Source organism: Rhinolophus sinicus, chromosome 5 (genome assembly GCF_057876585.1).
Source record: "Rhinolophus sinicus isolate RSI-liver-muscle chromosome 5, RSI-T2T, whole genome shotgun sequence".
Taxonomy (NCBI): Eukaryota; Metazoa; Chordata; class Mammalia; order Chiroptera; family Rhinolophidae; genus Rhinolophus; species Rhinolophus sinicus.
In genome coordinates this window covers 37,867,510-37,893,247 of record NC_142505.1, presented here as the reverse complement: position 1 = coordinate 37,893,247, position 25,738 = coordinate 37,867,510, and the positions used below count along the sequence as shown (strand labels likewise).

General features: G+C 42.9%; 1 protein-coding gene and 1 pseudogene across 8 annotated transcripts in view; both read left to right on the top strand.

The window, feature by feature from the left end:
- NMNAT3 (nicotinamide nucleotide adenylyltransferase 3) overlaps nt 1-25,738 on the top strand; it is a 98,541-nt gene that overhangs the window by 43,146 nt on the left and 29,657 nt on the right. The gene's annotated exons all lie outside the window — the stretch shown is intronic.
- LOC109455747 (small ribosomal subunit protein eS17 pseudogene) lies at nt 755-7,146 on the top strand (annotated as a pseudogene).

Here is a 25,738-nt window from a genome sequence, read left to right as displayed (position 1 = left end):
CCAAAAATGGAAAGCCCAGTCTCAAAGAGATATTTGTAGCAGCAGATGTTTATAGCAGTATTATTCACAATAGCCAAAATGTAGAAGCAACCCAAGTGTCGACTGATGGATGAATAGATAAGCAAAATGGGGTACATACATATAGTACATCCATCAAAAGGAAGGAAATTCTGTAATGATCCAACATGAACGAACCTTGAGGACGTTATGCTAAGTGAAATTAGCCAGTCGGAAAAAGACAAACACTGTATGATTCCGCCAAATTCATAGACCAAAATTAGAATGGTGGTTGCCAACAAGTGGAGAAGTGTGTGTGTGGGGGGGAGATAGGGAATTATTGTTTAATGGGTGTAGAGTTTCAGTTTTACAAGATGAAAAGAGTTATGGAGATGGATGGTGGTGATGGTTGCCCAACATTATGAATGTATTTAACACCAGTGAACAGACTCTTAAAATGGTTAAGATGGCAAATTTTGTTATGTATATTTTACAACAATTTTTTTAGAACTGCTTCCCCCTGCACCTCCCCCCACACACACACACAAAGATGGTTTCATTGGTGAATTCTATCAAACATTTCAGGAAGAAATAATACCAGTTGTATACAAACTGTTCCAGAAATCAAAAAAGAGAGACTATTTTCCCACTCTACCTATGAGGCCTGTATTGCCCTGATATGAAAACTATATACCAATATTCCTCATGAACATAGATTTTTAAAATTTTAAACAAAATATTTCAAAAGTATCCAACAATACATATAAATGATAATATATCATTACCACGGTGTGTTGTCCCAGAGATGCAAGGTTAGTTTGACTCCCAAAAATCAGTCAATGTAATTCATTAGATTAACAAACTGAAAAGGAAGAAATATATGAGTATCTCAACAGACACAGAAAAGACAGTTGTCAAAAGCCAACATCCATCCCTGATATTGAAAAAAAAAAGAAAAGAAAAAAACACTCAGCAAACTAAAAATAGAAAGGAATTTCCTCAAACCCCCCAAAAAAGGCATCTATGAAAAACCTAAAATTAATACCTTAATGGTGAAAGACTAAATGTTAAGATCAGAAACCAGGTAAGATGTCCATTCTTACCACTTTAATGAACATTGTACTGGAGGTTCTAGCCAAAGCAGGAAGGCAAAAAATAAAGAGCATCCAGATTGAAATGGAAAAAAAAATGTATTTTTGTATAAGATATAATCATCTATGGAGAAAATCCATAAAAATCTACAAAAAAGCTCCTAGAATTAATAGGTGAGTTTAGTAAGGTTACTGGATACAAGATCAATATATAAAAATCAATTGTTTTTATATAGACAAGTAACAAAGAATCATAAAATCTTAAAATGATACTTTTTCAATTGCATAAAATATTCTTAGGGATACATCAGGCAAGAGTGTACAAGACCTATACACTTAAAACTACAAAACACTGCTAAGATAAATTAAAGACAGCTTAATTTAAATGGAGAGATATAACTTGTTTTACGCGTTGGAAGTCTCAACAGTGTTAAGATGTCATTTCTTCCCAGAGTTACCTATAGATTCAACTCAATCCCAATAGGCTTTTTGATAGAAATTGGAAAGCTGATTGTAAAATTCATATGGAAATACAAATGACCTAAGTTAGCCAAAATAACTTCGAAAAAGAGAAACAAAGTTGGAGGATTAACACTACCTGATTTCATAACTCATTATAAAGCTATAGTACTCATGACAGTTTGGTATTTGGTGTAAAGATAGTTAAATACAGAATAGAGAGCACCAAATTTGACCCCCGCTTACACAGATAACTGATTTTTGACAAAGGTGCAAAGGCTATGCAGTAGAGAAAGGATAGTCTTTTCAGAAATAAAATGGTGCTGGAACAATTGGATATCCATATGCAAAAAAAAAAAAAAAAAGAAGCACTTTAATCCATAGCTTATAACATATACAAAAGCTAACTCAAAATGGATCATAAACTTTAATGTAAAACTTAAAACTATAAAATTCTAGGAGAAAATCTTTGTGACCTTTGGTTAGGTAAAAATATCTTAGATAAAACACTACCAAAGTATGGTCCAAAATAGAAAAAAAAAAGATAAACTAGACTTCATCAAAATTAAAAGTTTCTGCTCTTCAAAACACACTAAGAGAATGAAAAGACAAGCCACAGACAGGGAGAAAAGATTTGTAAAGCATATATCAAACAAAGGACTTACATCTAGGATGTATAAGGACCTCTCAATTCAATTTTAAAAAAAAAAAAAAAACCACCTAAATAACTCAATTAAAAAATGGGCAAGATATTTGAACAGCCTCTTCACCAAAGAAGATATATGGATGGCAAATAAGTACATGGAAAGATCATCAATTGCATAACGGAATTACAGGGGGAAAAAAACACAGTAAGATAACACTGCACGCCTATTAGAAACGCTAAAATTTTGAAACTAACCATACCAAGACGTGGAGCAGTTGGAGTTCTCATACACTACTGATAGGAATGTGAACGGAACAATAGGTGTGGAAAACAGCTCGGCAGTTTCTTACAAGTTAAATGCTTACCTACCATGTGATTCAGCCGCCATACCTAGGTATTTACCCAGGAGAAATTAAAGCATATGTTCATGCAAAGACTTGTGCAGGAATGTTCAGAGCAGCTTTAACTATGATAATGCCAAACTGGAAACAATCCAAGCATCCATGAACATGTCAACAGATAAACAGATGGCGATAGAGTGGGATAGTACTCAGCAATAAAAAAGAATGAACCGCTCTTGTACCAGGGACCCGCCAAGATGGGCTGCGTTGGCATCAAGACCGTGAAGAAGGCGGCCAAGATCACCATCACCGAGAAGGACTACACGCGCCTGGGCAGTGACTTCTACAGCAAGCACGTGTCCGAGGAGATCTCCATTATTCCATCCAAGAAGCTCTGCAACAAAATAGCTGGCTATGTCACACATCTGATGAAGCGGATTCAGAGAGGTCCCGTAAGAGGTGTCTCCATCAAGCTGCAGGAAGAGGAAAGAGAAAGGAGAGATAATTATGTTCCTGAGGTCTCAGCCCTGGGTTAGGAAATCATTGAAGTTGATCCGGACACTGAGGAAATGCCAAAGCTCTTGGACTTTGACAGTCTGTCCACCCTGCAGCTCCCTCAGCCTACAGGTGGGATGAATTTTAAAACACCCCGGGAGCTGTTTGAATCTTCCTGCTGTGCTGTCATAGTTTCGATAAACCCTGGACAACCTTAAAAAAAAAAAAAAAGAAAAGAAAAAGAATGAACCAAAACCACAAATGAATCTCAGGTATACTGAGTGGAAGAAGCCAGACCAAAAAGGAGTATATACTATATGTAGTCTGTTTATATAAAATTCTAGAAATTGCAAACTAATCTAGTGACGGCAAACAGATTAGTGGCTGGGCGTGGGGGAGCGGCATGGGGCAGACGAGAAGGATTACACAGTGGCACAAGGAAAGTTTCGGAGATGACGGATGTGTTTGTGATCTCGATTGTGGTATTGGTTTCATGGGTATATACATACGTTAAAACTTACCAAATTATACCTTTTAAGTATGTGTCGTTTATTGACATCAACTACACCTCGATAAAAAATACCAAACTTAAAAAAAAAAAAAAGACTCCACAAGGTATCTTCAGTCATATATAAAATGGGATAAATTCTGTAGGACAAATGTCCCAATTTCTTTAACAAATAAGTAGCAAGCAAGAAACAGGGATTTCAAACCATATAATTCAACAGAGATTTAAGAGACACATAAACCAAATACCATGCATGGACCTTATTTGAATCCTGATTCAAATCAACTATAAAATGATATTCGTGAGAGAGTTGGGAAAAGCTGAACACCAACTGGATATTAGATGGTATTAAAGAATTATTGTTTAATTTTTAAAGCCAATAATTGTTGTGTTAAAACAAAAATTGTCTTAATCTCTTGGAAGAAAGAGTATATACCCTTGGTCTAGCAATTCCACTTCACAGAATTTATCCTAAAAACAAGTATGTGGAGAAAAAAGAGAATATTTCTATTTCAGGGGAAGAAGAAACGTATTCCCTGTTTATTTTTCAATAGTGTGTGGAATCATGTTCTTTTCAGGGTATGTAGCTTCTACTTGGCATGATGTATACATCTGCTTGACTCTTAGCTGCTGAGTGGCTTTTCCTGCCAACTTCAACTCATCAGAAATGCCCCCTGGCTTTTTGGGCATTGCCTTCGCTGTGAGATTTCTCAGGGCAGGGCCTGTGCTCAGCTTTCTAGGATGTGCTGCTTCAGACAGCTACCTCTGCACACTGTCTGAGGACTTCAGATGCTTGATGTACTTGCACAAGCTCCTTTATCCACATGGTAAAGCTCTGGCCGGGCCCAGGGATGTGCCAGACAGTATTCCTGATCCCCAAAGGTCATGGTTACCACAGAATGCGTGAATAATTAAGCACGGATACAGTATATTATATCGGATTTCTATCACTTGGGGTATTAATAAGTTGAAGGGGCTGGGTCACAAATGCCCTCCAATACCTTCTTGCCTTTATGCTCAGTCACTCCTCTATGGAAAGTACTGGTCATTTTTGAAAGTCCAGAATGGATTCTCCTGCCTGTGACTTTGAATGTTATGCATTGGATTGACACCTTTCAACATCCCGTAGATACTGACTGCATCTTCTAGAGGTAGAGTTGATTAAATTGCATCCCCTGCCATTTAGAAAAAGAAATGTACAGTGTATGTGGCCAGAGACGCATGGGAGCAGGTGAGGTGGCACTAGATGCAAAGGAGGGATGTCTCCCAACTGGAGTTGGAGGAAGCTTCTTGGAGGAGGTGCCTCCCAAGCTTAAAGAGTGTGAAAGGCTTAGGCAGGCACTGTTTTGGGGAGATTATGGGCAGAGAAAGCAGCATGCGTAAAACACGGAGGAGGAAGAGAATCACATTCTAGCACATGGGAGAGAGATGACATAGGACCTGGCTGATATGACAGGTCCTAGAGAAGGAACTTTCTTGTCACCGTGAGGGTCTCTCCTGTCGTTGACTGCAGCCTCCCACAGCTAGCAGATCTGCGCACTGAGCCATAACTTGACCCGTCGTCTCTCCAGAGACAAATATTTAAACGGCGCCTTTTTTCTCTGTCAGAGTCAGTTCACAATTAAGGCTGGATGAAAATCTGGCCCCACAGCTGACTTTCTGTTTTCATGAAGAAAACTAAATCTCCCTTCTGTTGGTATATTGTCACTAAAACTACTCACAATTTTAATTTGATATTGCATGCATATAAATTGAATTAAAACAAGCTAACGCAATTTGTTTAGTACCTTCAAATAGAAATTAATAGTATCTTCCAAGTTTGCTGCAGTAGCTCTAATTTTGAACTCTTTCCCCTTCACAAGCATCCCTTCTTCAAAATACAATTTTCTTTCCTTCTTTTGTTTACTTCTTCCCTTTTCTTCTGAAATAACAGCAAAACCTTAAAAACTGACGGAGACACTATAATATATCAAAAGTTTTAGCTCTCTTTGGTCCTGTGATAACACACACCTTTGTAATGAAAAAATTATGCATTAGATGAAAACTTAGATCTGTAGATTTTCATTATTACACTGACAAAGTCATACATGCTCAAAGGATAGAATGTTGAACCAGCTATTATTTTACCCTCCTTTACTTGAAAGAATGTTTGGGGATAAGAGATGGGGCTGGCAGGAATGTGTGGTGTCTGTGGATTTTCAGTGTTTTATAGTGTTGTTCTTTGTTTAGTCAGAGGTCCTTCCTTGCCCTGCACGGCGTGCTGTGTGGGGCGCTCACGGAGAGGATTCTCAAAAGCTTGGTGGACGAATATGTGTATTGGGCCTGGGTCGTTGTGAAAAGTTCATTTGGGATTTTTATTCTTGGTTTGCTGAATTGTTTTAAATTTTATTTTATTGGGGAATGTTGGGGAGCAGTGTGTTTCTCCAGGGCCCATCAGCTCCAAGTCACTGTCCTTCAGTCTAGTTGTGGAGGGTGCAACTCAACCCCAAGTCCAGTCACCGTTTTCAATCTTTAGTTGCAGGGGGCACAGCCCACCATCCCATGTGGGAATCGAACCGGCAACCCTGTTGTTCAGAGCTCGCGCTCTAACCAATTAAGGCATCCGGCGGCCCCTTGGTTTGCTGATTTTTGACAGAAATGATTCAGCCCAGTCAATAGCATCAGACACACCTAAAGCATTCTTTGAATATATTAAGAATTTGAGCCTGCATTTCTCTTAAGATGCTGGATGTATTCCCAGTTGTAAGTAGTTGTTTTCACAACATGTAGTCACAAACTTACTAATGGAGGTTGAATTCAATTTGAATCCTATTTTCTGTTATTTCAATGGCTTATTGTTTTTAGTCAATATAATTTGGCCATTGGCCTGTATTTCAACAACAAGTCTACTTGTGTTTCATTTGTAGAATCAAACTGTCAGATTAATTAATACTTATTCATTAATGACTATATCATACCTGTTCGTTTTACATACTTAACAAGCTCATATCGTCCTTGCTATTTGCCAGGTTGTGTTCTAAGTGCTTTACATGAACTCATTTAACCTTCATAACAACCATACGATGTGGGTACTGTTACTCTCCCATTTTTCAGATGGGGCAACTGAGGCTCCAAGAGATTGAGTAACTTGCTGAGGTCACACAGCCAGTAAGTGGTACAGAGTTTCCCCTGGAGTGTGTGCTCATAACCGCCATACCATGTTGCCTCCATTTAGTCAACAAATGTCTCACTGAGCGCCTGTCAGTGCTGGGAGCTGTGCTAGATGCGGCAAAATATGGGAGCAAAAGTGATCCCTGTGCTCCTGGGGGAGTGCCTTAGTCACCTCAGCCTTTTATAATCAAAATACCATGGACTGGGAGGCTTATGAACCACAGAAGTTTATGTCTATAGATCTGCAGACAGGAAGTCCAGGGTCGGGGTGCGAGCATGAGCGGGTTCGGGTGAGAGCTCCCTTCCAGGTTGCATGCTGCCAACTTCTCAGTGCACCCTCACAGGTGGGTGCGGAAGGGAAGCAAGCTTTCCACGGCCCTGGTAAGGGCGCTAATCCCACTCAGGAGTGTGGCATCCTCAGGACCTCATCTCGTCCTAATTCTCTCCTAACGGCCCTGCCTCCCAGTACCGTCACGTTGGGGCTGGGGCTTCAACATTCGGATTTGGGGGGGGGGGGGACATAAACATTCAGGCTGTAACAGATAGACAGACATTAATCAGATCCCACAGAGGAAAACCTACTCAGGTGATATCTGCCACTAAGGGGAAGTTCCAGATGCTATGGGTGTGAACAGCGAGGCAATTTGACACAGGCCGAAAGTTCTGGGAAAGTGTTTCTGAAAATGTAAGGAGCAGAATCGTCAGGTACTTTTTAGGTTAAAGTGAGGTTGGCTAACGCCAGGGGATGCAGGAAAAGCGCATTCTTAGCATAGAAAAGTGGTGTGCAAAGTCCCTGTGATGGGAAAGAGTGTACCACCCAGGCAGGACTAGATTGTGATGGCGGTGGAGCTGGGAGCAAAGGGGCGTATTGCAGGAGGTAAGGCGAGAGAGAGCAGCCGGGGAAACGATGAGAGCCTTGCAGGCCATTGTGAAGGAATTTGGTTTTCATCCTAACAGCTATGAGATCTGCATACCCTTTCCTCTCCCCCCCGGCCACACACACACACACACACACACACACACAAAGGGTGAGTGGAGGTAAGCCAACTGGCTGATGAGGTAGTTGAAGCCATATTTTTTGAGAAGGGTGATGATGGCCATAAAGAGAAGTTGACAGATGTGGAAGGTAATTAGAAGGTAAAGTTGACCTGATAATGAATTGGATCTGAGGGGGAGAGAGAGTGCCATCCACTGAGAAAGAGAGAGTCCTGCAGGTAGACCAGAACTGAGCAAGGCACAAGTTCAGCTTCAGACACGCTGAGTTTCAGAGACCTGTGAAACGTCTAAAAGAAGGTGGTGATTAGAAGTGAGAGAAGACAGACCTCGAGATAGACATTAGCAAGCGATCTGTGGATAATAAATGACGATCTCCATAGGGCTAAACGGATCACAGACAGAGCTGTAGAGAGAGATGCGCCCTCAGGAGCTGCAACATTAGCAGCCCCACACGGGAGGATGAGCTTGCAAAGGAGCCCGGGGAAGCCGAGAAGTGGGAAGGAACCAGAGCCGTTTCTGTCACAAAAGACAGGAAGGACGAGGGGTCCCCAACATGTAATGCTACTAAGAGGTCAAGTTAGATCAAGACTGAAAGATCACACGTGGGGTTTAGTCTTCTCTATGGGAAGGCTTTTATTGACGCAGTGGCATTGACGACCATATTGGCGAGAATGAGAGAAGAAATGGAGGCAGTTCTTCCAGGGATGACGATGCTCCAGGTGAAGTGGGGTTGCAAGTACAAGAGCAAGGAGGGCTTATTCGCAGTGATAGGTGGAGGGAGCAAACAGACTAGCAGCCCTGGGGAAGCAGGCGGGCCCTGTCCAAAGGGGGGAATCACCATACCTTCCAATTTCTCAAGAGAAGCTGCAAATAGGAATTTTCATGTTTCAAAGATTGTTGATTGATACATTGTTTGCGATTGCAAAATATGAGAAACAAAATATTCAATTGTCAACACAGATTCAACTCTAATAAGTAAGTTTCTTTTGCCCAGAGTCATGGGCCTGTAATTCTGAAACTACTTTCTATATATCCTAGGATTAAGCAATAAGTAAATACCATGCGGATAACAGAAGTCGGGTTTCTCACTGTTTGGACAAGGGCGTTACAAATATAGACAGAGGGAACAAAGAAATGACCCAGTGATGTGAGATTGGAATTGGAGGCATTTGTGTACAGTCATGGGTAGATATGATACAAAGATCAGGCGGGCAGGTGTGGTAAGTAGGAAGGTAAATAGGCAGGCAGGCAGGCAGACACAGAGATGTGGCTGTCACTATGTATACAGATACACCTGCATCTATATTGTATCCCTGTCTGCAGAGAGGGTCTAGAAATAATGATACCCCAGTAGCAATAGTACAACCTAGCATTCTAATCTTGGTTACTAAATACCATTCTGTATGAAAAGGGCTCCTTGGAAAAAGTGGATTCTGGGGCTGGGGCAGGGAAGTATAATATGAACTTGGAACATGCTGTCATGCTAGAAATAAGAAAGTACGCAAACAATGGGGGCATATCGAAAGCACACAAGAGCCAGCTCAGTGGGGTTCCCACTGGTAAAATACGGGACAATTTGAGCATAAAAATAAATAATAAAGAAAAGCATTATAACTCATTGAATAAACTAACAGTCCATAAGTCTGAACTGATATAAATTATTAGTCAATTATATGAACAAACAAATAAGTAGGAAAGAAGGGGAAGCTCTTTCTTGCACTAGAATGCCAGCTAATAAATGTAGAAGGAATGGTGGAGTTAGAAAATCACTATGTGGCAACCACAGAATTAATTCATGCAAGAATCATGAGTGGACTGTAAACCTAGAGGGTTGAACTAACAAGATATTTACATAGTTGCAAAGTTACTCCTGCGATAGACTTAATAATGTGAAAGGAAAAATAATATAGCAGAGAAACCTGGCAGACACCACCTTAACCAAATGCTCAAAGCCACCAGTGTGGCACACAGTGACATCATGTGTTTCTGGATCTGAGGCACTGAGAAGGGCACACCATGACCTCTGGGCCATTCCTGCCAGAAGTACATACCCTGAGTCCCCTCCTGACAAGCCTCAAGCAGGGACAGTCTACCAAATAACTGGCCTGTACAAAATGTCAATGTCGTGAAAGACAGACTAAAGAGTTATTCTAGATGAAAGAAGAGCAACGAGACATGACAACTGAATACAATCCATGATCGTGGGTTTACTTATTTATTATTGTTATAATGAACATCAATGGAAAAATTGGTGGAATTTGAATTAGGTCCGTAAGTTAGATAATAGTATTATGTCAATGTTAATTTCCTGGTTGGGATTATTTTGTTGTAGTTTTGTAAAAGAGTCTTTTGTTTATACCACGTGGCCATGCCTACCATGGCAGTTCAGGCTGCAGTTGACTGGTTTGGAGCCCACAGAGTCATTCCTGTGGGGGCAGGAGGGAGTAGGAGTCCAAACCTAGAGGGACGGACTGGCCCCAGGCTGCTGCCCTGTTGTAACTGAAGGGCAGACCGGCAGGACAAGGGTGGATATTGGTAAGTGGTGTTCGGTAGCAAAGAGATGGGGACACTCCCTTGTATGGCTTCTCTTGGCCTCTGAGGTACGTGGCATGGTCCCCAGCTGAGAGTGAGGGTTGCTGGGAGCTCAGAGGCTTGAGGAGAGAAGATGTTGGATGTGCTATGAGAGACCACATGGGCTAGAACCGCAGAAAGAACCGCAGGGCAGTGTGGCTGGTCCATCTGAGGTCAGTGCTGCAGCAGGTCCCCATGGGATGGCTTTTTCCAGCAGCTTTTGTCTGCTCCCGGACAAGCACAGAGAAAGAAGGTAGCTGAGTTCAAGCAGGGAAGGAGTCTGCTAGCTGGAAGTGGTGGAAGTGTAGTGGGCCAAGGCACTCTGCGTATCGCCATGAGCATTCTTGAAAGGACTGCCCTGGAATCTCAGGTGGGTCAGAAGTAAAGTGAAGAAGGACATGGGCTGGGTAGGCTCAAGAATGGGCTGGAGACCCTAGTGAGGTGGACGCTCAGTCTTATTAGAAGTGGTGGGATGAGCCACTGCAAAGAGCTGGAGTGACAAGGTGGAAGGACTCTGGAGCAGTCTGGGGGTAACAAGGTCCAGCACATAAAGGAACCCTCGGGTGTCTTCAGGGCGCCAAGAAGAAACCTTGGGGATGAGGAGGCAGAGAACCAGTGTATCAGGCAGCTTGTCCTTGTGGACTTGGAGATCGTGGCCGGATCAGGGATGGAGAGAATCACATGTACCAAGTGCTAAGGCCTAAGTGTGACATGGTTTTATAGATCAGTAGACAGAGGCTCAGGGGGTGAGCAGCACGGAGGAGATACGGGGAAGGTACTGTTGCACAGAGCAGAGTGGAAGAGTTGGGAGGGGCGGGCAGGTGAGTCAGAGTGGGGAAGTGCAGAGCCTTGCAGAAGTGACCCTGGGGTAGAAGATAAGGGCCTTATAATTTGCATACCTCCGAGTACAGACGGATTTTACAAAGATGAAGTTACTTCTATCCTACCCTTGAGAACCTGTGACTCAAATGGAACAAGGGGGCGGTCCCAAGGGGGAGAAGGGACACTGTAAGCACGAGAACAACAGCAATGCACGAGAGAACATCGCGTGGCTATAATGATTAAAGGAGGTTGTGTAAATACAAGGCCCTGGAACACAGGAGGTGTTCAATGGTCAGGAGACAGTATTATCCCTGCCTTTATAGACAGGGAAACGGGCTCGGCAAGCTTGTCACTTACACAGATAATCTTGGGGGAGCTGGAGCGCGAACCCAGGTGTTGGACCCAAGGGCCATTGTTCTTCTCACTGCCCCGTCCTGCAGACGTGCAGCAGCGGGCTTTTGTGGGGTCTCCTGAATGTGCAAGGCCCACAGACAGGTCTGGTGAGAGCAGGTAGTGACGAGCAGGGAAAAGAAAGGGGAGGGACACACGAGAGAGGGGCTAATGAATTTATTTAGCAATATCTAATCAATTTATTTAGCAATATGCAATAGAAAAAGACAAAGGCAATTCAAACAAGGTGCTAATGACAGAAAATAAAGGTGGTTAAGACTGAAATATATGCCGGAGCAGCTCACCAAACCGGGGGAAAACAGCACTGGAAAAGTCAGAAATCAAAACCTTGTCAGGTCTGCTGCTGGGAAAGCTGAGGTGTCTCCCACGGCTGCTTGCTAGTTCCCAGGAATGCTCAAATGATGAAGAATCACCAAGGACGGATGATGGAATTACACTGCCAACTGAGGTCTGTCTTATGTATTTTCTCAGATGTACCTTAGAGCCATGCTCCTTGTTCCTGCCTCCCGCTCCGGGAATGGCCAGTTCCGGGAGGGTTCGATAGTTACTGTGATAAGAATATTGCTTATCGGGCTGAATGGCCAGTTTATTCGGACAAACAACACTGACTATTCTCGTCTGGGACCATCAGCCCCAGGTCTCCCAAAGCCTGGCAACGTGCCTGTCACGTCAATCTGATATAATTTAGTTACTTCTCCACTCATCTGCTGATGTGGGCGAAACAGACAAAAAACCAGCTCAGAGTTAGTCTGGGACAAACCTCACACGCAGTCCTCCACATGTGAGGGAACGAACTGACAAACCTCACACGCTGTCTCTCATGTGGGGGAACAAAGGAACAAAAAGCTAACAGACAAAAGCTCACATCAGCTAATGAAGGCAAATTTTCCTAACATCTTTCTCACAGAGCAGTCTGGGTGGACTAGCGGAAAGTAGGGAAGTGGTCGGGGCTAGGTCTTGGAGTCTGACATGCCAAGTAATGAATGTGGACGTTCGGTGAAGGAGCCTCACTGAAAATCTTTAAGGGGCCACTAGGTGCCAACTAGGTGAGATCTTGGCACATGGATCTCCAGAGAACCTTTAGAAAAAGCAACTGCTAGAATACTCTCAGCAATCTGTACCTGGCTAGCCCAGACCCCCACCCAGCACCAGGACTGGCTGACTGAGAGTTCAGGCCCTCTTTACCAGAGTGAGCAGGACTCAGCCTTGCGGGCCAGTGCACAGCCCTGGACACTCCTGCGTGCATTTCCCCCCTCATTGCTAAGGTGACCTTGTGAAACTTTGTCAAATGCCTGGATAAGGCTCTGTGTCCATGGCTGTCACTTGCCTGCTCATCTAGAAACTCTACCGAATAGGGAAATGACTTACTCTCCATGAAGTCTTGCTAGCTCTGAGCAGTCATCGCTTTTTCTAAGTGCTCAGAAATGGTCCGTTTCAGACCCTGTTCCCTGATTTTGTTCTGGTTTGAATTCAGGGTCCCACACTATAGTCTAGAATTTATCCTTTAGGCTTTTTCTGTAATCCACTCAAGGGATTCCTCCAGAAAGAAGAATGCTGGTTTTCTAGACTCGTGAAACTTCCAGAAGTGGGCACGGATCTGCTTTCAGCTACATCGCTGCCCCGGCCGAGGCAGGGTCCAGGAGGCCTGTGGCTGGCAGTGTGCCCGCATGCAGACCCCATCCAGCCCTGGTTCTGACGCGGATGCTCCTGGGTCCTGGGATTCCCTATTTCTGCTCTCCTTTGGATGCCACACCCCACAGGAGAAAGGATTGCAGAACAGTGAACAGTAGAGTAGACATGTTCTCTTCTCTATGACCACGGGGTCACAAAAAGAACAGTGGCTTTGAAATCAACCTAGTTGTCAAACCCACTCACTAGTCCATGACCTTGAGCAATTTCCTTCCCCCTTCTAGCCTGTGTTTCCTCAACCGCAACGTGGGAATAATATATTCCTGACCTTATAAGGTTATTTATTATACGGCATAAATGAGATAATGTACGTACGGTGTCTAGCACACGGGACATATCCAGTACTTGTGTGGTCTTTCCACTTGCATCCTGAGCAGGCCCCAGCCCAGTACTGGCTTAAAGCAACTCCTGTTCCTGTGCCCATGACCAAATAGGTTCACATAATAACCTCATGTCTATGTATGGAAGTGAGAAAACCACAAAGCAGTTTCTCCTGTTTTCTTTAGCCCTTTCTTGATACCTCATGATGTTATTTCTTAACACTCCTGCCCCACATGTCTGTGGCACCTCCGATTAAATTGTATCGTAAAGATAACAGCCCAGTCGAAAGCTTTGTCTTTTTTTTCTCTTTGGACAACCTTGAGGAGGGGAAAGGTATTTTATGGCTCCCAGGTTTTCCTCTCAGCGACTTGCATTTTAAATGGAAGCGTATTTATTGCAACACCATTTACATCAGCCGTTTTCTGCATTAAATAAAAATGTCTGTGTGTTGCACGTGACTTTTGCTACCCCTGTGATTTTAATTTTGATTCTCTATTATACAGTGAATACAGAGAGAATTAAGTACATCATGATCCGGTGGTGCCGTATAATCTGAGATAAGGGGGGGAATTAAGCTGTAATAATTCTATTTTAGGCAGTGACAGCTCCAGTTGTGGGTCTTCTGGGCATTAGGAGATACCATGAGTAAATATTATATAAGCCCAGCATGTTACTTTAATCTTGGGCTTACACGAACATTTATTAATCAGAATGAGTGATTTTAATATATATTCATGGGCAATTCTCCAGCCTGGTCTGGGAAAAAGTGTTCGTTTTCACATTTCCAATTTAAGACTTTTTCTCTGGAGGAGATAGATTTAAGAATGTTGGATTCCTCCAGCAATTGTTTGGAACCAAGATCACTTCTCTGTATCATGTAAGGCTCAAGGGCCTGTGGCTACACGAGTGCTAACCTTCCAGACTTTTCCCAAAAGCAGCACTGTTCTGATATAATAACAAGCCAGTACTTTTCTAATCCTTATATGCCTACCTTGGGTGTGGCTTAAATGTAACATCCTGGACAGGTCTCTGAGGAGACCAGTTTGCATGGCATTGCTCTTGCACCAGACTCTCCACCAGACAGGTTAGGGGTGAACAGTATTACTTCACTGACAAGTGGCCTTTATATCAAGGCCCTCACACTCTTTCCGTTCTGCCTCGTTACTGCTCATACATACAAGGCTATGAAAAATGGGAGCCATTACGCATGTCCCCATAAACTTTAAGATGTCGCCCACCTTTTCCCCTATTTTCATGTCCTTTTCTCACTTCCCCCAACCAAGTATAAAATGTTTTTTTAATCAAGGTTTTTTCATTGTTTTGCTCTTTTAGTTTTATTTTGTCTTATTCCTCAAAAAGAGTTGAAGTTGTAAACCACATATCCAACAAAGGATTAGCATCTAGAACATATAAAGAAGTCTCAAAGCTTAATAAAAACACATACCGTACAACTAAGAACTGGACAAAAGACAACAAGAGACATTTCACTGAAGAAGACATACAGATAGCAAAGAAGGGCATGAAAAGATATTTAACAACATTTGCCATTAGGGAAATACAACTTTAAAACCATAAGAAGCTGTTACTACATACCTATTAAAATGGCTAAAATAAAAAATAATGGCAACTCTAAATGCTAGAAAAGATGCAGAGAAACTAGACCGCTCATTATTATTGCTGGTGGGAACTTAAAATGGCACAACCGCTCTGGAAAACAGTTTGGCAGTTTCTTGTAAAACTACATATGCAATTACCATATGACCCAACAATTGCACTCATGGGCATTTATCCCAGAGAAATGGAGACTTATGTTCACACACAATCCTGTACGCAGTGTTCATTACCTCTTCATTTCTAATGGCTGAAAACTGAAAACAATTCAGATGTCCTCCAAGAGGTGAACAGTTAAACTGTGATACTTCCATACCATAGAACCTGACTCAGTAATAAAAATAAACAAACGATACACATGACAGCTTTGATGAGTGTCCGGGGAAATGCTGAGTGCAAAAAGCCAATCCTAAAAGGTTCCATATTGTATGATTCTGTGTGTATAACATTCTTGAAGTGATAAAATTATATAAATGAGAATAGATTAGTGGGGGTTAGGGATGGGGACTTGGGGGGGGGCGACACGAGGGAAGTGAGCATGGCTATAAAAGGACAACAATGAGGGGTCTTTGTGGTGAGGGGACTGTCATGTGACTCTGCTGTGGTGATGGATGCATGACACCTATGGATGTGATGAAATTTCATAGAACTGGACACACACACGTGCTCCAATAAGTACATATAAAACTGGTGAAATCTGGATAAGGTTGGTGGATTTTGTCAATCTCACCGTTCTGGCCGGGTTATTGTAGTATAAATACTGCAGTGTTACCATTGAGGGGGACTTGGTAAAGGCACGAGGGATCGTCCTGTATTATTTCTTACAACTGCATATAAATCTGTAATTAGCTCAAAATAAAAATGTTTAATTAAAAATACAAAAAATAATTGAAACAATATAGTCGATCAATGTAAGGATGAAAAGGTGAAGTGAGGAAGTGATACTTCCATGCCAGGGGTTTTCAAGTAGAGTCATGTCAAGTATTAATATTCACATTTCACAGATATAAGGAAACTTGAGTCCCGAGAAGGGAGGTGTTTTACGGGAGACCTCCCCATCAAGTAAAAGACAAAGCCCCAGTCTCAGAATGCAAAGCCAGTGCTCTTATCATCACGCCATGGGGAACCCCGTCTCCTGAGCAAACTGTGTTGTCTCTGCATGTTGTCTCTGCCTGCTGCTGCTACACCAACCAGTCAGGCCGAACTCCCTGAAGAGACAGCTTCAGAGTTTATATGCCAGGACCTGCAACCATTTCTGTCTTCAAAATGGGAAGCAAAGATCATTCAGAGTTAGGCACCAGCATTCGGTCTCTTTGCTAAGCACATCATAAGGAGAACTCAGACAAAGAGCATTTGGAAAACCCAGACCAACATCAGATAAAACAGTCAGTGAAGTAACATTCCCAGCAGCACCAAGGACATTGATTAAAATGAATTGAAAAGATGCATCAGTATAAATAGTTCTAAAGATGAGGTTGCCGAGAAAGAGTTAGACCTTGGGGAGATTTATGAGTTACCAATAATTATAGGGAAAATAAATCTTAGGAGGACAAAATCATTAAAGAATAGATTTTATAAACTAATGAGATTGGTTGCTCCCAGGGGGTGGATGGGAACGGTGTAGCAAGAAGGGGAATGGGAACAGGGTAGAAGCTGGAGTGAGGGGGGACAGACCCTGCTCTGAGTGCACTTCTGTTTATAGCGAGACTCTTGGAACCATGGAATCACGTGTCCAAAAAATTAAATATATAAAGTCACCCAGGATGTGAAGGGAACCCAAGACTACATGCGAACATTAACAAATGAAGCTAACTCTAGTACAAATGAACGCATAACCGCACTGAAGGCAGTGGGAAAGAAAAGAGCCAACCTTAGTAGGTTGGAAAGCAGCATTATGACTGGATACGGCAAAGCTAAAGACAGAGGGAAGTGTATGTAAAAACTTACATATACTCTAGTTTAAAAATTTGCTTTCCACAGGAGTATGGGTAAGCAATTTGAAACTACTTTATGAAAACACAAGGAGCAAGCAAATGAGTAAATTATTGTGGGTGATAGAGCCAGGTTTCTCACTGTTGAAGAAAGGAGTTACAAATAAGGGAAGGAGGGGAGGCTGGAATGAACTCTGTGGTATTGGATTGGAATTGAAGGTTTCAATATGCACTCGTGGTTTTTAATATACATACAGATGGATCGTTACAGAAATACATACAGAGAGGTGTGTTTATACTGTGTGAGTACGTACATATAATTACATATATATAATTTCCTATCTCTATTTTCTAAGAGGTGCCTAGAAACAACAACAACTAGCCCTCTTGGTTTCTAAATGCCATTCTCCAAAAAAAGAAACCAGGGCTCCTTGGGGAAATGGTTGATTTCAGAGGGAGGGCAAAAAGAGTACAAGATGAGCCTGAATATCTTGTACCAAAAAGCAAGAAATAGCTTAATGATACGAGCATGTCAAAAAGACATAGGAGCCAATTTAAAGAAGCATCGGGGATAATTGGAGGAACAAAATAAATAATGATAATGGATTATACTCCATAGATTAAAATAAATATCCATGAGTCCATATTGATATAAATAAATGATTGAATGAATAAATAAGTAAATGCAGGAGGAAGCACAGTACTTCCTTACAGTAGAATTATAATTAATACCATTGAAGAAATGTTGGAAATAGAAAATCACCATTGGGCAAACATCATAGTCATGATTTTTGCACATCAATGGATGCTAAATTAGTGGGTAAAAGTATTATGGTAAACAGGATATTTGCCTAGTTTCAAAGTACTTTCCTAGAAGAGTCTTATTAATTGCAAATACACAGGGAAACCAGTAACTTCACAATCAAGAAATCTGGCAGATACCACTTCAACCAAGTATCAAAGTTAATATCACCAAAATCAAGACAGATCAACATCATGTGCTGAAAAGGACACAACATCCTTTCTGAAGTACATAGTAGGTCGATTTAATTATGAGAAAACATCACACAAACCAAATGCAGGGACGTTCTACAAAATAACTTCCTAGTACTTTTCTGACGTGTCCAGGTCCTGAAAGACTGAGGAGCCAAGCCATCCCCGATTACAGGACACAGGACAATTACGTGCAATGCAAGATCCTGGACTGGACCCTAGACCAGAAAAAGGGTCCAATCGGAGCCCTAGTTGGGACAATAGGAGAAATTAGAATGAGGCCCCTCGATTGGTGAATAGTGTTATGTTAGTTTCCTGGTTTAGGTCATTATCCCATGATTATGTAAGATATTAATATGAGCAGAAATGGGATAGAAGATATATGTGAAGTATTTGTACTATGGTAAGTACTTTGCAACTTTCTAAGTCTAAAATTATTCCAAACTAAAAAGTTAAAATATATAAAATTACAGAGGAAGCCAAAACTTAATGTTGACCTCATTATCCAAATAGCTCAGCAAATGTGTTATATATTGTTTAAAAGTAGTGTCAACATCAAACCAAAATAATAAGAATATTACATTTGAAGGGCTCTTTACATTTTACAAAATGTTTTTACATGTTATTTAATCTCCAGCACAATCCCGTGAAGTGGCATTATTCCCCCCTGACCCCCCATTTTAGAGATGAAGAATATTCATCTAAGAGGTAGTTAAAACAAGCACGAAACACATAAACAAGCAAAACTTCAGAGCCAGACAGATGGACCTGCTTTCGAATTCCAGCGCAGCCATTTCCAGCCTGTGGATGGAACCTTGGCCGAGCCAGTTAAGAAACCTTAGGGGAATGACGGCAACTGTCTTTTGAAATTGCCGTGAGGATCTAAATCCTATAAACACTCTGCACAGAGCCGGGCGTGTCCTGGGCACTTACTAAGAGGAGAGAATGATGAGGTGATGATGATGATGGGATCTTAGAGCTGAAGGCGCCTTCAATCGGCCCAGCAACCTCTGCCAGCACAGGAGTCACACATCCCTGACAACGGTCGGATCCCCCTGTGGACACTCCGAGTGGGGCTTAGTGGATCAGAGGTCCCATTTAGACTCTAAGCTTTAGATCCAGGATTCTGCTGTGACAGCACCATGTCTGGTTCCACTTTTTTTTCTTAAGAAAAGAAAAAAAAAATTCTATCTGTGCATGTCTATATATGTGTGGAGTATACATATGTTCACATGTATTTGTAGATTTTTGAGTTAACAATAGGTACATTTTCAAAGTGATCGTTTCTAATATCCGGATGCCTAAGGAATGAACTGGGCTGAGGCAGAAGGCTAGACGATCACGTGGCAGGCACCCTCTGCACCCGCCGCCCTCAGAATTACCCCTGATCTGTCTCTGCTGCTCTTGCCGTCTGCGGAAGTGCTTGGAAAACTTTACAGCGATTCAAATCTAGGCCATCTTTTCCTGACTTCAGGACTTCAGCACACATGATAGCGATGGACTAAGGAGCAGGAGGGCTGACAGCGCCGTGGCCAGGACCCCACACACCGTAGCCCCTCATTGCATACGTATTGTAGGAATTTATAAGAACTTTGCCTGGAGAGTCGTCATCACCCCACCCTCATAGTTTGCACCAAATTGCCGTGCACTGGGTTTCAAGTCTCTTGTTTTCCCTTAGATTTCAGTGGACTTCCATCTCTTCTGGGGGCTAAACTCAGAAAGTAGCCCATGAGACAAATTGTATATAACCGACCATACCCTTGAACATTCCTTAAATCACCCCAGTCAGGATGAAGTGCGTACAGCTGATACTTACACACCGCATATGTGTGTAGACAACGTGCAGAGAGTGTATGAACCATGTAGAGTTTGGTTAAGATCATGGGCCCTGGAACCCAACGACCTCGGTTCCTACCCCCATGATACAATCAATGCGCTTTATGACCTTGGGCCAGTTACTTAACCTCACTGCTCCTTTGCAGTTTGTTCTTCAGGAAAATGGGAATAACTGTCACATTTCTTTCATAGAAGAGCATGCCACCAATTATTATTATTATTATTATTTACATAAATGTATATAGCAGTGCACACATAAAATATGACTTTAAACTAGTTTAGTTACATAAACTGGACATATAGTTATTTCCCCTGTACCCCCTCGACTGGCTCCGCAAGCAGTACCAAGCTTCGTTCCGTGCTGGTGTTAAAGCCCCTCCCTGATTGCCACATGACTAGCACCAGGGACTGCTCCCCAACAACTCGCTCAAGTCCAGCTTCCACATTTCTGAAAGCAAATTGGGGTTGAATCTTCCCATCAAATAAGCTGACACAGCAGCCCTGTGTGATGTTACTGACGCTTGGTACCATGGATCAGAGGTCCCATTTAGACTCTAAGCTTTAGATCCCGGATTCTGCTGTGACAGCACCATGTCTGGTTCCACTTGATGGTTATTGGGAAGGATGCCGTAGTAACTACGGATAAACATGTGCAACTCTAGCTAGCCTTCCACCGTTGAGTGCAACCTGGCATAATAACACTGTGTTTTTTATCTCCACTCCAGTCTGGACATAGGAAGGATTGTGGCAACGGTGGGAGCAGTGGTGATGGCTGCTCTGCAGGGAGTTCAAGTGGCTGCGGTGGTGGTGATAGTGGTGCTGGTGGCGGTGGTGTTAGTATAGGTCATGGAGTAATAGTAGCAGTGGTGTTGGTTACTCATAGTGCAGTGATGGTGTCGGTCATGGTGACGGTGATGGTGATGGCAGTGGTCTTGTTGGCCATTATATGATGGTGGGGGAGGGAGGGTCATGGCGCTGCTCAGCCGTGCTGATCATGACTTGATGATGGGTGTGGTGTTGGTGATGGTCAAGGAAATCACGATTCCTGTCATTCAGATCAGTGCTTCAACCTGGATGCCAAGGGTGGGAGGACTGTATTTGAGGGCGCTGCCCCCAGGTGAGCTAATGTACACCTGCAGTTATAAAACACTTTCCTAGGCCTGGGTCTTGTGGTCAGTGCATCTAAATGAAAGCAGCATGACTCCCCCGATATAATTTGCCAATGGAGTTAACTGAGTATTTCACCACGGGTGGTCCTCTGAACACTCATCCAGCAGAATGTTCCATGAAAGCTAAATGAGCTTAGTAAACCCAGAGATTTCTGTCTCCTTCTAGGAGAGTTACTGTGCACGTCCACATATTGGGGATTCTCAGTAAGAGAATCAGTAAAAACCTTTCATTTTGTCTGCCCAGGTGTTTCCCAAGCTTATTGAATCACTGAACCTTTTACCTTTGGGAGAGTTGGTAGGTGCCTATTTACCATTCCACAGAACAGCTATGGAAACACTAATCTAGACAACACTTGCAATGAAAACAAAGAGAAAACTTTTAAGAAAAATGTCCCCCCAGAGAGACTAACTTTTTAGTGCTTGGTGAGAATGTTTAGCTTTAGGTTAGTTTTACAACTCTAAATTATGTCTTATATTGCAAATTGAAAAGATCATCTACATTTACATAATCAGAATTGACCGATGAATACATTAGACATGTAAATTAAGGGTGTTGTTAGAAACAAACCTCTAAAATGAAATTGCGTTCAAGTCCATAAAACATTTATAACGTAAGAAACCCATGTTCTTTTTTTTTTTAAATGAAACCTATTTTTTTATTGAGATATAATTGACTTTATTCTTTTATTCCATACTCATAAAATTGGTAATTTGGTCATTATGGAAAAGTAGTCTTTGTTTACCGCCCAGTGCTGGGTTAACAATAAAAGAACCTTGGATAACTGAAAGGAAGTGGTCCCTCTAGAGTCAGAGCTGACCCATGGTTCTCCACTGACGCGTAAGAATCCCATTTCCCTGGGAGGCTTGGGAAAAATGATAGTTCCTAAGCCTCACTGCCAGGAATTTTTAACAATGACATCCATGCAGACGTCACTTTGAGAAATACCAGGAAAGTACTCACCTTAAAATACTGTCTTCCTCCTTCTCATTCCTCCCAGTGCCAGTCTGGGGAAAGGTTCCAGGTTCAGGCCCCATGTTCCAGCAGCAGTGTCAGGAGCAGCCCTGAGGTGGAGGAGGGCTAGTGGGCTGCTCCGGTCTCTTCTCTAAAGCAATGTCTGTTAAGCTCGAGGGCAAGGTCCACAACCCCACCGGATGTGCTTACAGAATTAGGAAAATGGCGTCTTCATTCCTGCAGGGAGCCCTTGCCATTCACTGAGTCATCATTAGTCTTAACATGAATAATGCAAAAAGGAGCTAAGCAGTTTAAATTTTGTCCATAAAACTAAGCCCAGTGTTTCACCACCGCATTTAACTCCGCGACCTATTTTATTGAATCCCTTAGCAGATCTTGGACAGTTTCCTTGAGTGTAAATTACCATGAAGGTAAATTGAAAACGTATCAAGAAATGGGCAAGGGTATTAGTGCAGAATCAAGGAGTCATCAAGCTTCAGTTGTTCTGAAGATTGAAAAAAAAAAGAAAGTCTCTTTTCAATACACTTAAAGGGGAAAGAATTGATTTGATTCACAAGACTTCACCTTTCTTAGGTCACCACCTTTCTTCTGCAACATAATGTGACTCAGTTTAGATGTCCCCTCATCCAGAACATATGCTTGACCTGTTCAGAGCCTCCTCCAGGATCCCCGTGTACCTCTGCCCTCACAGACCACCCTGTGGTGACTGTCCATCTCTCTCAAGACTAAAACCCCGTGAGGGCAGGGCTCTCACTATATTTCACTAGTGCACTGCCTGCACTAGAGTACATGCCAGGCTGCCAGCTAAATAAATGAATGTGGTCCCCTCTTGCCTTAAGGAGAAGAGAAATGGTGTTTATAGTAACAACAAGAGTTAGGGGAATATTCAACTGATATTTTTAGTGTGCACTCCAACCATTTGTTTGCCTGAACTGGTCTCTGCCTCCTACATTAATTAGCTCATTTGATTCAAGTGAAGAGACTGGGGAACAGAGAGGCTAAGTGTAATATTTTGCCCCAAGTCACACAGCGCGTAGGCAACAGAGCTGAGTCGCATGCTCAGGTGTGCATCTGCCTGCTTACGCTCAAGTTCCTGCCACTACAAAGCCTGTCTGGAGAGGACAGTTGAAGTGATGCATTGCCCAAGACTAGTTATTCATTGATGGGAAACAAGGCTGCTTCCACACACACACAGGCTGCCCAAGGCAGTGTTTTGAGCTGCTTTGCCATAACGCCTGCAGCAGACTACACACCAAGACAGAACTGTCTGATTACAACCTGCCCTGCCCCCACCCCACTGCCTTTCTTCCTGTGGGAAGTTCCTGCGAGATAAGGCCCCCAAAGAAAACGTAACTAGTTTCTGAGGCGCCAGGAGACCTTAGCATTCTGGTGAGTTCTTTTTAAAACCTACCTATTCTGAAAGGACACTCATTCTGTTCAGCAGATAAAGAGACAGCCAGGAATTAAAGGATGGAAAACAGAGGCATGCAAAAGAAAGAGGTTCTAATACACTGAAATCACCCCGAGGAGCCAGCCACCCTGCCTGAGGTGTTGTCAGTACTCAGATGAACAGAACGTACTTCCAGCTGACTCAAAGAAACAATCATAGAGAACGGGGCAGGGAGAGAGAAAACAAGAGTCCTTTCTGTCCAGGACCAGAAGGGACGTTTAAACCCTATGAAATATTGCTGCTTTGTTGTTTACTTTGCCAAGTTTTTAAGAAGTTGCACACAAAGAAAGGAAGACATTGGGAAATGAAAGAAAGAGAAACCTCACAATGACAAGCATGGGCATTGAAGATTCTGAAGACCAGAGCGGGCTTTGTCACATGAAGGGAGTGTGCTGGTTGAAAGAATCTTCGCACAGAAAGAAGGGAAGTAGAAGGCAGACAGAGCCTCACACTCCAAGAGCACTGAAGAGGGCAAGATTACACTTCCAGTAATAGCCATCACGGTCCCAGCCAGCCCACTGTGGTTCCAGAGGGCCACCACTGTATTTTGGGATGATGGGAATAGCTGGCTGTGTTCTTCTCCCTCCTCCAGGCTTCTGTGATCCAGGCATGCACTGGCCTATGAAATTGATGGGTGCTCTGGCCGGCAGCTCACAGAGCAGAGCGATAAACAGGCAGTCTCCAGTTCATTTGGAGATAAGAGTGAAGAGCAATCTGGCTGAAGAAACAAAAAGAAGGAAGGAAGGAAGGAGGGAGGGAGGGAGGCAGGGAGGGAGGGAAGACAGGAAGGAAGAAAGAAAGGAAGGAAGAAAAGAAAGAAAGAAAGAGAGAAAGATTTGTTAAATAAGCTTGAAATCTGATGAAGAAAGTAAAGAAAAAGGTTCCAAAGTGGTTATAAAGCTTTAATAGCCTCAGCCAGATCATGTTTTCCAGGCTTATCTTGGAGGCCAAGCTTAATCGCGATAACCCTTTTTGGAAAGCACGCAGATCCATTTAATAGTTGCGATCCTGGCTTGTTTTTCTCTTCCACCTGCTTATCATCACTCTGGCTCCTTTTCCTTCTTTACTAACAGCACTCGCCATGGTTGCTCCTGATATTTCTTAAAAGATGTTTACCTTCCAAGGCCTCATTTCCCAGGATGTTTTTCAGCCAGCACAACCAAAGAGAGAAGAAAATGGACAGAGGGTCTGTGAATTGGGCAGGGGTGGAACTGTCCCTGTGCCCACGAGGACACTGCGCGTTCTGGGCAAAGCCCCAGAACTGGAGTCTGCCAAAGGGAGGAGAATTAGGAATCAGCCCGCATGACAGGGCAGCCAAGGCCGAGCTTTACCTAACACTTTTCTCAACTGTTTTGACAAGTGTAGTTTTGTTTTAAATATGTATGCTCATTCTTAATAAAATGCTGATAAATGTGCCAAAGCATTCTCTGTGGAAATAATGAAGTCTTTACACTTTGGAATGCTATTAAGTCTTACTTCATGGTTTGTGAGGCTGCTAGCATTTTAAGCAGCAGTAACATTTTATTGAAACCCAGTCTTGCAGGGGGAGATGGTCTCATTTGTTCAGGTCAGCTCTAGAGGGGGCAGAATCTCTGTCTTACCCCAGAATGACCTGATTTGGGGCTACACACAGACAGAGATGGGGCTACCGGGTGGTACCCTTCTTAGCCCTGGCTGGCATAGGACTCTCCAAATCTCACTGTCAGTCACCAGTATAGTCCAATAGAAAAAGTACAGGCAGACCTGGGTTTAAATCCCAGTTCAACCATCTGGTATTGTAACCATGGGAAAATCATATAACCTTTCTGAATTTCCATTCCTTCCTGTTCTAGTTATTATTGCTACATAAGAAACCACCCCAAACTTGATGGTGTAAATTGACGATTTTGTTAGGCGCCTATTTTGGTGGGTCAGGAATTTGGACAGAGCACAGTGGGGATGGCTTGTTTCTGCTCCACAGTGTTTGGGGGTTCAGCAGGGAAGGCTCAGAGACGGAGAGTGACTGGGCAGCTTGGAGCAGGAGTCCTCTGGAGATTTCTTCACTCTGGCAATTGATGCTGAGTGTCAGCAGAGATGTCAGATGGGATGGTGACACTGACCATAACTCTTACATGTCACTGTGCTGTGGGGTCTTTCTGCATAGGTCAGTTTGGGATTTCACAGCCTGGTATCGAGGTGCTAATACCAAGTGTCCCCAGATCGCAAGGGGGAAGTGCCTGGAATTTTTATGACCTAGCCTCGGAAGTGATACAGTGTCACTTCTGCCACTGGGTAAAGC